This window comes from Chroicocephalus ridibundus, chromosome 8 (genome assembly GCF_963924245.1).
Source record: "Chroicocephalus ridibundus chromosome 8, bChrRid1.1, whole genome shotgun sequence".
Classification (NCBI taxonomy): domain Eukaryota; kingdom Metazoa; phylum Chordata; class Aves; order Charadriiformes; family Laridae; genus Chroicocephalus; species Chroicocephalus ridibundus.
Genome location: NC_086291.1, coordinates 56,611,890 through 56,628,964, shown reverse-complemented (window position 1 = coordinate 56,628,964; position 17,075 = coordinate 56,611,890). Strand labels below are relative to the sequence as shown.

The 17,075-nt window shown below is 45.3% G+C and overlaps 1 long non-coding RNA gene across 1 annotated transcript; it reads right to left on the bottom strand.

Annotated features, from left to right (window-relative positions):
• Positions 1–370: 370 nt before the first annotated feature.
• LOC134519601 (uncharacterized) lies at positions 371–15,034 on the bottom strand. The gene is made up of 6 exons (XR_010072258.1): positions 14,984–15,034; positions 10,995–11,201; positions 10,530–10,643; positions 4,581–4,836; positions 3,635–3,931; positions 371–2,811 (listed from the first exon to the last, which is right to left on the bottom strand). It is a non-coding gene; the product is annotated as an uncharacterized LOC134519601 (long non-coding RNA).
• Positions 15,035–17,075: the final 2,041 nt, after the last annotated feature.

Genomic DNA, 17,075 nt, shown 5'->3' with positions numbered 1-17,075 from the left:
TAAAATTGTGTATAACTTTATGAGCTTCTTGTCAACACCAACTGTCAGAAAGGCAAACTAGTAGAGTCAGTGACCTCTGCTTCAAGAACTTGACCATCTAATTTCTTTTCAATTAATGAGATTTTTGAGACTAACACAACCTGTGCTTCCTTTAATTTGATTTTTTTTGTTATTATTTCTGTTTCTCAGCCATCCACCTATGCCAGTGTCACATTTTCATGCCTTTCTCTGCAACCACAAAGGTAAAAGCATTTTTTTTTTTTAATTACAGCTTTTATTGTGTGTTCCAGAAATGGGTGCTGTCAGTCAATATTTGAAAGTTCACAGTAGGTTTGTGACAGAGAGCAATCCTGAATCATCCCCGTTTGTGCAGGAATTCAGACTGTGTCTAGTTTACTCCCATCCAGCAAAAGAGACGTCGTCAGGGGCACGGCCGCTACAGCCAGAGCTGGCAGGTGGGTGCACAGTTCAGTTCCTGACCGTGGGCTCGATGTCCTGCTGGCCACCAGCCTGGGCGGGTGTTACGGGACCACCCTCCGCTCAGCTCCGTGCTGTTGCAATGGTTATTCCTGAGGGGTGGGATCAGAGTCAAGTCTCAGCCACCATCGGTTGCAGGGGAGGCAAAAACCTTTTCCTATCGCAAAAGGGGACGCGCGCAGGGAGAGGAGTTGGTGCTGTGGCCCAGACATCAATCAGCGCTGGGAACTTGCAATTAAGACTTTGCTTCGGTGATGAGTAATCTCTTTGCATAATTCCCCTCTGGATGTTTTGGATACAGCAACATGTTTCTCCTGTAGCAGCAGATTTTGGAGGGTCTCGCTTACTAATTCACATCAAGTCTAGTTGGGCTGCAAGTCTGTCTCAGTCAAATGAAAAAAACTGCTCGTACTTGGGGACTTTGACAAACATACAAATGTTCTTAGAAAAATGAGTCTCCCATTTTAAAACATATGTGTTTTCTCCGTTTATCTGTTTTGTCTTCGGTTTTTTTTGCAAACTTCTTAGCAAATGTGTTGGCATGAACAATATGTTTCAAGCAAAGAGAGCAAATACTTTCAGAAAACAAAGTTTTTAAAAGTCATAATAGTTGATTCATCATTGTAAACATGTGATTTATGTATTTACTGTCCCTCCAGTGAGGGCGTCGTAGTATTACCCAAGACTGAATGGCCCAATAAAAACAGTTATCATTAACAGCAAATGCTGTAAATGATCTATGTACCATAAGCTACAGCCCAAAAACTTTTCACGGAAGGGTTTGCTATGATGACTTATTTCCAGGGAAGTTATCAACTGCTCAGTAGAACTTCAGGTGGCCAAGGAGAGGAAAGGTGTAAAATGAATCAAATAAAAATTAGCAATTATTCACCCTCTTTGACACCCACAGAGGTGACCCAGTTGGCTGTGTACACCTCACTCCTTCCCTATGGGGAGAAAAAAGAGAGATAAAAGTAGAACAAGACTTCTCTGTTCCTTTGGAGCCACATTTATTTGTACTTCCCAAAACCATCCAGCTGCCAGCACAATGGTCACTTATGTCCAAGACTGTCCAGTGAAAAGCAGATCCTCCTCAGGAAATGGGGACTGAACAGAGCAGCTCATCAGTACAGGAGTGAACAGGCGCTTCTGAGCCTGCTCTGGACTGGACGCTGCTCCAGTCCCCAGAACCATGGAATGGTTGAGGTTGGAAGGGACCTCTGGAGGTCATCTGGTCCAGGCCCCTGCTCAAGCAGAGCCACCTGGAGTCAGTTGCCCAGGACCGTGTCCTGATGGCTTTCGAATATCTCCAGGGATGGAGAGTCCACAGCCTCCCTGGGCAACCTGTGCCAGTGCTCGGTCACCCTCACTTTACCCTGCACTGCCTATAGTTCAGATTTCCATCAGCTATGAAAAAAACATATCAAAGTTGTCAGAGAAACTAAATTCACACCTTCATTCCCACCTTTCCAGGCTACAGCAGGGGCTGAAGCAGTCCCATGTCAATAAGTAAGCAACCATGAATTGGCTGGTTTTAGCCGATTCCTCTTCTGCAGATTCAAGCCCTCTTGAGAGATTTGTTATTATCCAGGACATGCCTCTAGGAATCTTTCCTTTAAAATCCTTAAAGATTATATCTTACATGGTTTAACAGGCCACCACAGGGTCTCCGTTGTCAAAATCCACTGAAAACATTGAAAAATAAGGCTTATGTTGTGTTCCAGCCTAAGTTGAACTTTCATATGGGAGGAAGTTTCCCCCTAAAGTAATTTGTACCAGGCCCAACGCAACGTGTGTGATCTTTTCCAGCCGATTTCCCCGCTCTCTGTGCTCTGGATCACACAGCTGGTTACGGGCTTGGTGAGTCGCAGAGAAGTTCCCCGTGCACCATTCCCTTCTGAAGAGCACCAGCCTGTTAGAAACAACGCTGCCATCATTCGTTTTATTTCCACTAACCGTCTGCTCCTGAGCACCTTTATTAGAGGCTTCGAGCTTGGAGTTAAGAGCTAATTAAACTGACAGTGCTGCCTCGCTGCAATTCATTGCAAAACAATTGAGCTTTTATTTGATCTAATTTCTCGGCAGTGGAACCAGGCAGTGCTGGTGAGAGAGGGAGCGCTGTAAAACGCAGTCACAGGTGAGTGGAGTTACGTTCCCGTCGTTCGGCCGCAGGCAGAGGCTGGCCATGTGGATAGGCAGGCGGGCTGCGTGCGTGCTGCTGGAGGGCTGGGCATCAGGCAGGATGGGAGGGATTCGGCTGACGGTGGGAGATGGCTTCCAGGTGAAGCAGCACTGCACGACATCAGCGTCATCCTCTGCGAAGGGTCAGCGAGGCTGAGGAGATACAAATCATAGAATAGTTTAGGTTGGAAGGGACCTTAAAGACCAACTCATGTCCCCCCCCACCCCCCCGCCCTGGGCAGGGACACCTCCCACCAGCCCAGGTTGCTCCAAGCCCCGTCCAACCTGGCCTTGAACCCCTCCAGGGATGGGGCAGCCACAGCTTCTCTGGGCAACCTGGGACAGGGGCTCACCACCCTCAGAGGGAAAAATTTCATCCTGAGATCTCATCTAAATCTCCCCCCTTCCAGTTTGAAGCCATTACCTCTTGCTCTACCACCACATGCCCTTGTAAAATGTCACTCCCCAGCTTTCCCAGAGCCCCTTCAGGGACTGGCAGGGGCTGGAAGGTCTCCCCGGAGCCTTCTCTTCTCCAGGCTGAACCCCCCCAGCTCTCTCAGCCTGTCCTCCCAGCAGAGGGGCTCCAGCCCTCCCAGCAGCTCCGGGGCCTCCTCTGGCCCTGTTACTCCAGGTGGGGTCTCCCCCGAGCGGAGCAGAGGGGCAGAATCCCCCCCTCACCCTGCTGCCCACGCTGCCGGGGATGCAGCCCGGGCTGCGGGGGGGGTTCTGTGCTGCCAGCGCGCATTGATGGAATGGGGGAATTCACTTAAGACAGAAACACTGACCCCAGAAAATCCTGTTCAAGAGAGTTATTTGAGCTCTTAACTGGAATCATGAAGAAAAGTCAGCCTGCCTGTTTGTGGTTATGTTTTGGAGTTTTTTGTTGTTTTTTTAACAAAGTGTTTAAAATCACAGAACTCAAAATTCCTGTTTAATATTTTTTGCTCATGAAAAAATAATTCATTTCTTAAATTACCTAGCAAGAGATCTTAGAGAGACAGATCGGATGCTGAGGAATTATCTGTTCTCCACTAACATGGGCACGTCGTTGCTGTTGTGAAATCGCAGCTTGGCTGAGCACGGCGGGGTCCCTCTGCTCCACTCGCGGCATCCGTGTCGGCGGCTCTGTGCAGATTCCTTTTGAAGTGAAGCGGTATTCTGACTCGGTGGTAAGTCAAAGTCAGCTGACACTTGTTTCTCAAAGAATGGAATGACATGAAAACCTTATCATCACATTGAGGTAATAGCCAGGTTTGGGCAGGAGACAGTTTTTCTGTCAAAGTCAAGATGCAATTTGATAATGTCAACTCACTTTGGCAAATAAGAAAAAAATCTGAAAACCAGTAAAAGAATCTTCATCCATAGCTATCAGGAAGTTTCATTTTGTACATAAAGAGGTGCTTAACTTGCATTTAAACTTTTTAAAAAAACAAACAGATCAGTGCCCTTTTTGCTTATTTTTGTCTCATGCATCTGAAATGTTACTTAGAAAAATTCTAAGAGAGAAGAGCTTTTCAGATCGGGAGATCCAGCAGAGAACAGTCGTCTTTCTCAACAAATGGTGTGAGGCAAGAAAAGTTTTTCAGAATGTCCTAGCAACTAGGAGTAATTGCTAATACCAATGGCTTTTAAAGCACCAACTATCAGCGTGATCAAACCACAGCTCTAACACAGTCTTTGGAAACAATTCTCTGTACTTTTTGTTACACAAAGCAGTAACAACAATCACAGTTTTTAACTCCGTGGAGTGAACAGCCTCTCTCCTCACGCTTGGCCAGGAACAATGCAAACCTCGGCACAGCAAGAGGGCAGGTTTGGATGGGCACGGTGAGACCAGAAGTGCCCCAGGTCTGACTGCCTGGCTCTTGGCTCTTGGCCTGCCCATTCAGAGACCTCCGCCACCACTGCTGGCTGTTACTTACCACAGCTGTGAGGGGTCCACCTTACACTCTCGCATTTGAAACTCAGAGAAGGAACCTTCACTGTGTTCATGTGTTAACGCTGTTAATGTTGTTTAACCATTGTCCGTGTTGCAAGAACATCTGGTCCCGAGCACTTCAATAGCCTTTGCTTGTGGCAGTTCTGGCCGCACACTGGCCTTGCAGCTGACAGACGCTTCTAGCCACAGGTGGAAGCAACTGTAGCGCTCTCCTGCCTCTTCCTATGGCCGCCGAGACCCTGTTAAGGGAAGGTCTTTCACTTATTACTTTCCTGAGCAATTTGGGCGCTGGCAGCGCTTTAGCTCAGGGATTGCAATCTATTCTTCCGCCCTTTTAGCAGCTGTAAAACCAAACTATTTACAGGATGCCAAGTGCGTCCAACTTCTGTTTTGTTAAGGTCACGTTTTTTTCCAGAGTTTATGTGTAAGAACTTTCCACTGTGCTGTTCACCACCTCCTCTGACTAATCCACGTTTTTCCATAGCTAAAGAGGAGGGGGGACACTAAAAAAACGTCTGCCTTAGCCTACTGATATAAGATAGTATACATAGATAAAGCTCTGTTTTCACTCTGTTCTGAATCCAAGCCTAACAATCTGTAAAGGTAAAGGTACCTTTACAACTACAGTTATTAACAAATACAGTTACTAAACAAATAACTGGAGTCTAAGACAACAGGTGCATAAATAATGACTGGGAAGGAAATAGCATAGCAGTATGGTAGTTTTCTATGTTTACTTTACCATTTTTACATGACGAGCTCATCCAATATTATAAATACTATGTCCTTGTCTTACTGCAAGAGGATTTTCAACCATATTGCTCTGTAGACTATATGATTTTTCCTTAGCGTAACATTCAAGTTGAATTAACTATCTGTGCAGTCACTTAAGTAACAAGCCACTGCAATGAAAAATTGCTCAAAAATGCTTCGTTATCAAGTTATAAACATCGGATTTAAGAAGCAAACCAGGGTTTTCAACCTGACCTCTAGAACATTACAGTAAAGCCTCTTCCATGTTACAATGCTGCAACACGGCCACATCTCTGAGATGAGGACTCTTAAAATGCTGTTTGGCTGTACCGTGCCTCCACAAGAAATTCTCCATGTAAAAAGCCCTTTGAAGTTATTTTAAGCAGCAGTCAAAAGGATTGGGTTATTTTCTTTAATCATGATAGCAAATGAAGGCATGTGTTAGAGCCATGCTCTCGAGGCGCCCGTGCTGTGGCCGGGATGCTGAGGCTTGCTGGGAGAGCACGAGTGCAGCTTTATGGCTTTGCTGAATCAGGGCCTTGGGACTGACTGGTGAAAATGAGTCATTTTAAAAGTACGACCTCATTTTGTACTTCTGCTAATTGACACAAAACTGTTCTTGCTTAATACGGAAACTCACGAGCTATGAGGTGTCTTTCCTCCTGCCTCTTAAAACCAGGAGGGATGGCTATTCTCGGGTGCCCGCTGCGAACCAGTGGCACTGACTTAGCTGATCGGTGCCACACCTTTACGTACTTCCTCACGCAGACTTTTCCTACTGCTGACCTTTCGGAGCTGGAAACTCTGAACATTGTGGAGACAACGTAATTTCCTGCTACTGTAAGTGAACCGTGAAACAGCAGTCCTGCACAACAGCCTGCCAAAGAAAACATGTGAATAGTAAGATCAAATGAGGAACTGTGGTGAAACAAATAAATTAACAATGATCAAAGTCAGCTGAAGAGTCTGATCCTACAGGACAGGAGGAACTGGTGTGCTTTTTCTAACTCAGTTTTTAACTTGTGCTGTTGGAAGCAGAATTTCAAGCACCTTAAAGTCAAGAAAACTAGTAAAAATGGGGAGAGTCTCTGTCCCTCTCAAGGGAAAAAAGTGATACTGCAGAAGCCTTTACCATTACAATAGAACAGATAGTTTGTAATTTGTAAGATATCTCTTAATAGTCATCACGAAGCACTTGGGTCCAGATGAAGGAGATCCCAGCATTTTATGCAGCATTTATGCAGTAAATGGGAGAAATAGGAAGGCCTATGGGGAAAAGGTTTAATATTTCAGCTCAAAGAGGTAGACAAAACTGGAAGACAGCGTGCTGCTTCCCATAACACCACACTCGGCTGGAAACATGCCAGCAGAAAGCACAGGGAGGGGAAGGAACTCCCACAAAGGATAGGATGAGAGCAACCAACGACAGGATGATTTCAATTAAGGACAGTGCGGACCCAGGCGTGCGTGAAAATATCTGTGGCAGAGAGTTAAATTGTTGGAGATTCCCCAGCACGTCTGCTCCCGCCTGGGCACAGGACAGGCTCTGGTGTTCAGTCTCGCTCCTGGGGACGTGGGCTGGGAGGAAAGCACGGGCGGAAAGGCTGTGCCGCTCTGCTGGGGCTGCACAGCCCAACCGCTCCTTGGTCTTTGAGACTGGTGATGGCATGGAGAACACAAGAGGCCGCGCTAGAAAGCTTGGAAAGACAAAGAAGGCAAAGGGGTCAAAAAACCAGCCACCGTCTTAGTGCTAATGGCTTTTTGCCACTGTACTAAATGAAAAGCACAGTCTGTCTTCACGGGCACGATCAGCACAACAGCGCAGCAAAGGCACTGCAGAAGGCGTCAGAAACGGTGAGGTCTGCTGAGATGTCTAACTGCGGCGGGAGGGTTTTCACTCCCTCTGCCTTGAAGCCTCAGTCTTTGAGCACCGCACTGGGGATTTCTGCCCTTTGAAAGGCTGCTTTGAAGAGCCGTACCTGAATAAAGTGAAGATATCAGAAATGTACCACAGATAATCTTGCTAGGAATCCACGTTCCCAAAAAGTCTAGTGTGTTCTCCTGATGAAATATACGTATTTTTTCCATGGATGAATTTCCAGAAGCGCACATCAGGAGTAATTCGACACATGAAATCCTGAGCACAGAAAATCAGCAAGTCCGCTGGGAGTCCTGACACTGAGCAGCAGGCGTTGTGCTCTGCTCCCCGGTGGTGCCACCAAGCAGCTTTTCTGCTTAACCCGAGGGAGCTCTGTGTACTTCAGGGAGAAGAGGAAAAAAGGGTGAGGAAAAAAAAATCTGTTTGTCATCATGGGGGCAAAACAGTGGTAGACAAATTCATCCATCTCACAAGATTCCTGTCATCATCTTCTCTACAGCTTTTATTTTTTCCCCTTTTCCAGTACATGTGTATAGAGAAGAACAGCAGAATGATGAAAGATGAAATAAGAACGAGTTGAATGACAAATTCAGTAGATATTATATAATGAGCACGTTCTTCAGAATTGCTTAGGAGCAAGATTTATCTTGTATAAATAAGATGGAGTATTTCAGCATAGCATGGGACCATTTCTGTCCATCTGGCTTTCCAAAGGAATTATGTGGGGAAAGTAGAATTACATTTCAAGCAGTAAAAAAAGAAGAACTGAAATTATAACGGTAAGAGTAAAACAAACAAAAAAGAATCCTGACTAATGCTATTTAAAAATGTGGAGCTGTTCTAGGAAATGTAAAAAGAAGTGGTAACTGATGGAAACGAAAAGAACTAAGCTTTGAATTTAGTAAACGATGCTTACTTGATTACACCCATATGCAGTCACTGATGAGCTCTTGAGCAGAACTGATGAAAAATTGGATTGTTTACATGTATTAAACCAAGCAAATGGGAATCTAAGCTCAATGTGCCAAAAAACCTTGAGAATAAAAATGCTAGCAATAATTGCTACATTTTATGTGTCAATGGCATGCCAGCAAGGATTCTGCATCAAATTCTGACCAATGGAAAAAGGTTGGGTATGTGAAACTGTAATATCACTTATCTACCAAGCAGGCCACCTGATGACTGACAACTTTAATTTTAGCGTGAAATTGGCTGACTAGCTGTTGAAACATCCATCCCTTTTGACAGGGATAGTAGTCTCCGGATATTTACCACTAGAAACTTCCAAAGTCAGCCTCCTGCTCTACTCATCTTCATTTCAAGCAGCAAAGAGAGCAGCCTTAATTGAAATTACAGCTCTCCCGCAATGAGTGGGGCAGTGATTTTCTCAGGGTCTTGTCGGCACATACCATGCCTGCCTCGATGGAAAGGTCCATGTGCTCAGGAGAAAATGGAAGCACTGGGGGGGTTGTGTACCCAGAGGAAAAAGCATGGTCTTCGAGGTAGGGCTGTGATTAAAATTGAAGAGACTTTATTTTATATGGAATGAATACGCGGTTTTTAACCAGAGCCCTCTCTGTGTTCTTCCCAGTCAAAAGTAGGCCCACCAAAGGAAAAGAGCTTGAATTTATTTTTGGTTTGTATGTACGTCATCTTGCATGAGAAAGCTACGAGTGTAATCTAGTAATGGGGTTATCACACACATTATCTCATGGCACCTGCAGAGAAAGCTACAATCTCTCTTTTCAAAATAAATACTAAGTGGAAGAGAGAATAATCAAAATAACCATGACTGTTGTACATTTACTATATTACTAAATACCCTGAGTATTGCAGTGCTCTCCCGCCTGGACAGAAGAGATATTTTAGTCTGAAAATAGCCGTGCTCCGGTGAGCTAGGAGAAAACTATATCTCATTTTTAAGCTGGGGGAAAAGTGTATCTCATTTTTAAGCTGCAATCTCATAAAGACCTGATGTGGTTCTAAAGCCCATTGCATTTGAATGTCTTTGCTTATTTAGGAACTTCATTAGCACTTGCAATCATTTAATCATCTGACTTTGATATTTGCCATCCACTCCGGGTTAAGGGAGTATTTACAGCTGAACAAGAATTAAAATAGGAGCCAGACAGCAAATTCCCAAATCCTTCCAAATCAGCCTTGAATGGTGAGCTGCCTTCCTCCAGGACTGTCTTCTACCAGAGAAACCTCCATCAATTCCAGGGACTTTGCCACAGCACCATGGGCAGATTTTGCTTTCCCTCCAATTCTACATTTAATCATACTAAGAGTTCTCCAGATCAGTCCAGGCACTTCTGAAATATTTGGTTTCACAGGGAAAAGGTCCAGAGAGGACATCCCTCCCTTCACTGCAACAAGGGACTTTCCATCAGCCTATGGCCAAGAGACCAAGACAGCCATCCCGTAGGGAAAGAGATGACATTAAAAAAACCCCAAACCCGAAAAAGCATCTGCCAAAATAAAAATCTTTCTTATGGATTTCTGGCTATTAGGATCCTATTTGCCATTGTGCTTCTGCTGTTTTGGCTGCCTGGAGCCCCAGAGTAGTTGTAAACCTTACCCATAGCAGCTCTGGAGTGACTTTGCTGTGCCAAAGCAGGACACAGGATACTAATGGTATTTAACTTTCCCAAAAACGCCATCTAAACAACGGCCTAGGGGAATGGTGAGGTACATACGAAGCCTGAATGCTGCATTGACTTTTGGATTGCAACAGAAGGCTTCCACAGAATTGAAGGATTACTGCTAATTTTTATTCAGAAAGGAAAAATGGAACTGATGAGTATAACTTGTACACATAGAGTATGCTGAACGCTGCATCAGCCCAGAGACTATTAGCACATAATTAATTAAAATGGCTTGGCACTCAGGCTTCTGCTACTGACACTATGAGAGCTAATGTTGGCCCACTTTCTACTCTCATTACAATCCATGTCAGTAGGATGGACACATTTGAAACCATTTCCTGCTCTTTGTTACAGTGTTTGCCAAAAGCAGAAGAAATTGATGCTGTAAAAGCGAGAAAGCATCTCCAGCATTGCAATGGAGGAATAAATTATTCTCTGGTACAGATTATAACTGCAACATATTTGGTGAGAAAAAAATAACTCCTCCTCCTGATATGGCCAAAGGAATTGTTTTGTGGTGCTGTGAAACGACGCTTTGATTTGTGGCATTAAGTAACGAAGGATTCCCATGAACAGCCTTAGCTATCTAAAGACGTGTTTGGGTGCGGTTGAGGTGCTCTCTCACCCCAAGCTTATGAGTTTGCAAGCTTACTTGTCCTAGGACATGAACTCCATGAAGTCATCTCTCAGCAAGAAATTGTTCTCTCTTTCCAGAATCGGACCTTCAGAGCAGAACTTTCATTAGCGTTTTCTTAAGGACCCACTCCTGAAAAAACAACAGAAGAAAGGTGTGCAGTCCACCCCCAGAGCCTGGTCAACAGCAGGGAGGGAGATGCTCTTGCGGGCGAGGGCCCCAGGCAGCTGCCAGAGCTTCTTGCCAGAGCATCCCATCAAGATCAGCCTTGCCCAGAGCCAAGGGTCTCCTGCTTTGGAAAACAAAGCAGGAAAGGTAGATGTGTATAATAATCAAACAGGGAATTAAAGAAAGAAAAGTCAGATTTTTGATAAACTTCAAGAGAAAAAGTTTCAGCTTGTATTTTGGGGTGATAATTTAGCTCCTTTAAAAATCCACTGAATCAGAATAGGCTCTCTTTGCCAGAAAAGATTTTCTTCTTACCTATTGTAGTCAAAGACTGTAGGAAGCCCAAAGGGCTCTTTCTTTCTTAGGTTCAAGGACAAGGACTTGCTCTGCCACTGCCCGCACTGGCAGATCCTCCGCGTGGACAAGTCTCCGAGCCCCTCGACCGCAGCCGCGCTGTGCTGTTACCCCGGCTCAGGCTCCGTCGGCAGCACAACCGTCTTGAAAACACCCGGGTCTGTGTATCTGCACAACACATTAAACGCAGCTCTTCAGGATTTATTAGTGTTGCAGTGTCACCAAGAGCTGATTAATTATCAAGGATTTCTGCATAGCAGCTAAAGGGAGAGAAACATGCTTTGAAGAACAGCATCATCCATGCCAGCCGTGTAGCAGAGAGCTAATTATTTCTGCCTATGTCATTGTTGTTGCCATCAGAGGGGAGAAGCTGGCATTCCTCCAGCTTCTGGTACTTTAAGGTAATAACGAAGAGTGTCTCAGCATGCTGCATGTTAGAAGGAGATTTAATGTGCTTGCTGAATATTGTATTGACTTCCTGATTTGTGTCAGCAAGACCTGCTAATTCATAAGAAAAAGTGTCATCAGGACTTATTTTACATACATTTAGACACGGGTAAATTGCGCTGGAGAAAGCCTGACTGTAGCCATTAGTACTCACTGCAGATCTTGTCTGACTTGAAAGGTCGCTAAGGGATCCACCGAGGTGCAGACAGACCTGCTCAAAGACACCCCTCCAGGATACTGCTGGTCGTCCTCCAGAAAGGCTCAGGCGTTTTATTCCTGCTGCTCCTCTCTCTGCAGAGAAACCTCCCAGGACTCTGTCCCTACCGGACTGTGCTTCCCATTTCTGCGCAGGCTCCTGCTCCCCCACCACCCCCCGGACTCTCCAGCGGCGGCGGATCCCCTGGTGCTGCTGGGAGCACTCTCAAGCGGCTTTTGCAACTCCCTTTCCCTCTCCCCTGGTGTATAGAAAACAAGGCCCACATTTGCCATCTAAAAATCACTCTCAAAATATGTAGGAACTCCACTAATACAAAATATTCTTTTCCTATTTACCACCAAAAAGGAAAAGTGCTGAGCCCTGACACGATTTGGATTGGGGGACGAAGGGACCCCTCTGCTCCCTGCTGTGGCCGCGACGGGCACCGCGGCTGGGACGGGGGAGCGAGGGGCTCCTGTGGCTCCCTACCGGAGCCTCCAGGGCTGCAACATGTATTTTGATACCAGAAAATCCCAGAACCCTTCATAAAATATTCATCACCTTTTTAGTGCCGCATCTTCTAATTTTGAAATTCATCCCCTAAATAATTTAGCAGACTTATGAAGAAAAATAAAGAAAAAATAAACAAGTCTCCAACAAACAAAACCCCCATTGAGGTTGTGGCACGGTTACTAAATTAAACTTGCCAAAGATTCCCAACACGTTACTTATTTCCCATGAGAGATTTATAGCTGTGCCCACTACCTCCAGGCACTGAGCCTTTTTGCCGTCGGAAAGCCGGCAGCTCCTACCGGTGGCCTCGTCCCGCCCAAGGCAGGCTAGTGCTTCTGGACGTGCAACTGCTCATTTGCAGGGCTGTGAGCAAGCAGCTGGTGAGACCCTGCCGCAGCCCTGCCGTCACGCTTCGTCCCAGATCCCACCTTCTCAAGCCGCCACAAACTCTATAGCTTTGCACCATAAATCCTAAAATATTATTCCTCCCTGGATGCCCCATGCACATCCTGGTCGCAGTCGCCGGGGGCCATTTGGCCACCCGCTCTGGACTCCTGCGTTACAGACACGAAGACACTTGGAGGTGGAGCGTTCAGACCTTTCTTCAGTACTCGGTTGCATAATTAAAACATCTAATTTGGTTTGAATTTGTGTGCTTTCAGCTTGCAGTTCTTGAGCCTTGTTACAGTTTTTCTATGCTAAACAAAAGAGCCAGCGTACCCCAAACTGTCTCTTTTTCCTTGGACAGGAAATGCTGTCCCACAGATACAACCCAAGTGGGCTTCTCATAGCTATTTATCAACATACAAAAAGACTGACTAGTCTTAAAGACGAAATCAAAACACCAACCTCTCTAGCCATGAACATATTTTTCAGTAACCACATTTTGCCTCTGTGGTTTGCTGCTGTTCAGGGCTGACTTTGCATAGGTTACTCTTGTGAATGCAAACTCAATTCACCTCTCTGTAAAAATACAGTATGGCCCCTGAAATGGTAAATATGCCAGCTAACTTTCCCAATTTAATTAACTTTTCCCCAATGGCCTTGCTTAAATAGACTTCAAAGTTCAAAAGACAAAAAAAAAAAAAATGAAGAATTGCATTTTAATAATGCACTTGACAAAAATGGGAAAAAAGAGTTTTCATTATTCAGTATTGAAGTCATGGAAACTCCGGTGCCTAGCGGCTGTTTTGCCTTTTATAACATCAATAATTTAAAACTTAATTATTGTGCATTATTTGGTTAAAGAAGATTATGACTCTAACATTTGCATTTATTTATCAGTAATGGTGAGACAGCTCTTCCTCAGTAAAAATATATTTGGAAATTCATTCACCCTGCAAACAAAATCACAGAGTAGCTCATCGCTAATGCTACTATTTAACCACCGAGAAATTAAGCCTCCCCGTTCTGCTGTATGATGAGAAATGTCTGTTTATTACCAAGCCATTTTGGTGACTTTTCTGCAGTGCACTTTCAAGCCATTAAAAAGGCATATTTTGAGGGTAATCTCTGGGAATAACAACCCCATTATACTGTGCTTAAGCTAAGTGAAATTTCTTGGTTGTATCTTCAAAGGGCAGGAGACATTTCTTAATGCCTTTCATTTATCCCAAGACATTAAACCTCCCCGGGAGCACTCTGGGTGCAAAGGACAGCGCTGCCAGCCTTCCGGACACCAATGCACGCAGCCGCACGCTGGCACTTGTCACATCTTGAAGGACTTTTATATTGGATATTAGGAAAAATTTTTACACTGAAAGAGTTATTAAGCATTGGAACAGGTTGCCCAGGGAAGTGGTGGAGCCACCATCCCTGGAGGTATTTAAAAGCCGGGTAGACGTGGTGCTTAGAGATATGGTTTAGATCAGTGATGGTTTTTTGACAGAGTTAGGCTGATGGTTGGACTAGATGATCTGAAAGGTCCCTTCCAACCCAGGTGATTCTATGATTCTATGACTTTACAGTTTGCAAGTTTGAAGTCCTGCCTTCCCCCTTGAAGACTGCACAGGGCCCATGGGGAGGGCAGGGTACAAAACTACCGAGTACCTCGAGACTGTCCCGGGACTAAACCAACTCCCACCATAAATCTGCAAATGCAGGGGAAACCTCCTTTTGCTTCCCGATGGCCCCGCGACGGGCAGTTTGCTCTGGGGACTTCTGCTTTCCCCCCTGCCCCTCAGCCGGGCGTGCTCCGTGCCAGCCCCGCGGGAGAGGCAGCAGATGGTGCCGCTGATGGGCCACCCCACACCCGGAGTCCTCCCTTGTCCTGCCGGCTTTGACCGCGAGAGCTGAAAATCCCATCTGCCATTAATTATGGGGAAGTTTCACCTGTTCACCTCAGAGGAGTGAAGGGTTGACTTAGCTTTCCAAAAATACCACCTGCGGTCCTGCAAAGCCCCAGCAGCTCCCACCCGATGCAGCATCACAGCACCACCACAGCGGCAGGAGGGACGGCAGAGACTGGGAGGGAGAATGGGTCTTTCAGGATTAGAAAGCAAAATGTGAACTTGGCTGGGATTAAGTGGCACAGAAAATTCTTCCGCTGTTTTAAATCCAGCAATCTTGTAACATAAAGCACTCTTGAGAGCCTAATCAGAGCAAATCACTTTCAACTGTTGATTTAAAAAAAAAAAAAAAAAGGACAGGAGCAAAAAGGCCTGTTATACCTTCTTTCTTTTACCAAGATGTACAAAGAAACCCAGAGAAGGTGGGAGGTAAAGATTTCAAAGAAAGTAATTTCAGTCCTCAAATCCTATCGACCATTTGTATACTTACACCCTTTTGAACATACCCCTGATGCAGAAAGGCGAGCACTACGGACCACAATCCTGCTGTATAGATCTGTAATTAGAAACAGAAAAAATTAATAGCTTTGAAAAGTTTACAGGTTCAAGAGGACCTCCAATTCTGAATTGGATGAGACTTGAATCTGCGAGCGCTTGCACACAGAGCAGAACATTTTCCACTGCCACACTACACACAAATCTGTATGTTCTGCAGAACTCCGATGAATTCAACTCTGACAGCAATTAGTCTCACCACCTTATCATATACTGCAAAAAGTCAAGTCACACCAAGTACAAAACTAAAGGTTGGATATTCTGAGGTTCCTAACGCCTGCTCAGGCATCTGTGCAGATTTTCAAAATGTGCAGTAATGAGACTCCACGGAAAACTGAAGTTGCTGCAGAAAATGACTCCCCAAAATGCAGGTTACTGGGAAGGAGTTTGTTGGTGTGTTTTGGGCGGTAGGTACAGTCTGCTCTCTGAAAATAGGCGGCCTCAGCTAACCCTGCTAGTTACTGAGCCAGAAGACAGCAGGCAAGCTGATTACGACCATCTACAATAAAATGTAGAAATCCTCAGGAACAAAAATGCCCATAATAAAACTGGAAGGGAAAAGAATAACCAATGACCTTCCGAACACCTCATGTTAGAAATACGTGGAAGGTGGCAATCTGTCTGCAGACGGGTGAATCGTGATTAATAACAGGGCCGTGGTGTCAGGCTGCAAACCCCATTTTGGATGAGGCTCTCTCCTGCTGTCTTCTACCTCCGCAGAGTGATAATACCCGCAGAGGTGTCAGGAGACGATCTTGCCCCCGGCGCAGAGCTAACAAGGATCATTACGCTCTGATGAACATCCATTTAAATCGATCTTCCTCAGTCAAAACGCTGGCTCCTGTCCAGGGCGGCCCTTCCCCAGCGCCGGGCCTGCTGCGCCAGTTGCAGGAGGCTGGGCCAGCGGGGCGAGACAAGCTGAAAACAGGAGGCAAAACCACAGAGGGAACCTGTGTCCAAGAGATATTCCAGGCAAAAAGGCAGTGCCACGGTCATGGCAACCGGCAGAGGCAGGGTGGCCCCCACGGCAGGGCCAAACCTCAGCCATGCGGCTGTTCCTCCCCAGGGCAATGGCTGCTGCCCCGCAGCGCCCGGAGGGGTGAGCTGGGAGATACAGAATATTAACAGACGGGTTGCGACAGAGACAGAGGAGCGGGCAGGATCCCCAGCCCTCACCCCAGGCTAATGCAGACGCACCAAACGCGTGATTCCAGCGGTGGAAGGGGCACAGGGACCTGCCACACAGCAGCTCTGTGAGGACACTTCAGCCCAGAAAATGCAACATAAAAATCCACTAAGTCAGTTGGCATTCCCCTGCATGTTTAGCGTCTATAAAAGTACTTGCATGTGTTTAGCAAAGCATTTAATTAAGTGGAGCTGGGTGGTAATATTTACTCAGCTAATACTTCTTTATTAGCAATTGCTTTCACCTGTGCAATGCTCCTGTCTTTTGTTTTTAAAGGCCTGTGTTTTTATCACCACACCTTGCTCTTAGGAAGGATCCAAAGTCATCTGAAAATGACTGGTATTCCAAAACCTAGGGAAAAATTACCTGCTTTCTAGATAACCAATGCTATTTTCCTGGTTGCAAAGAATACAGACTGCCTTAGAATCATAGCCCCTCTATAATCTGCTATACTTTATTTTATATTTAAATGCTATATTTTCACTTCAGCAGATATATGTCATCAGTCTCACCTGGTCATTCACAGAGGAACACTTCACCATTCATTATCTACCAGCACAAATTACAGTTGCAAGTGGAGCATTATCTAATTATTGGTTTAGGTAGAGCAAACCAGTAAAAAAACCCCTTGAAATCCCAAAAGGTGATTTGGAGGCAGATTTAAAGGGAGACAATGCTTCAAGTTCATCTATTATTTATGCTCAGCTATGCTGACCTTTGAAAAATAACCTTAAGTCACACACAAAGAGCAGAGAAAGACCCGACCCAGACACCACTGAAAAAGCTTACACTGAGGTTTAGTGGGATCCAGATCAAGCTCAACACTAAATTAATTTCTGGGTTGTTATAATCTTTAT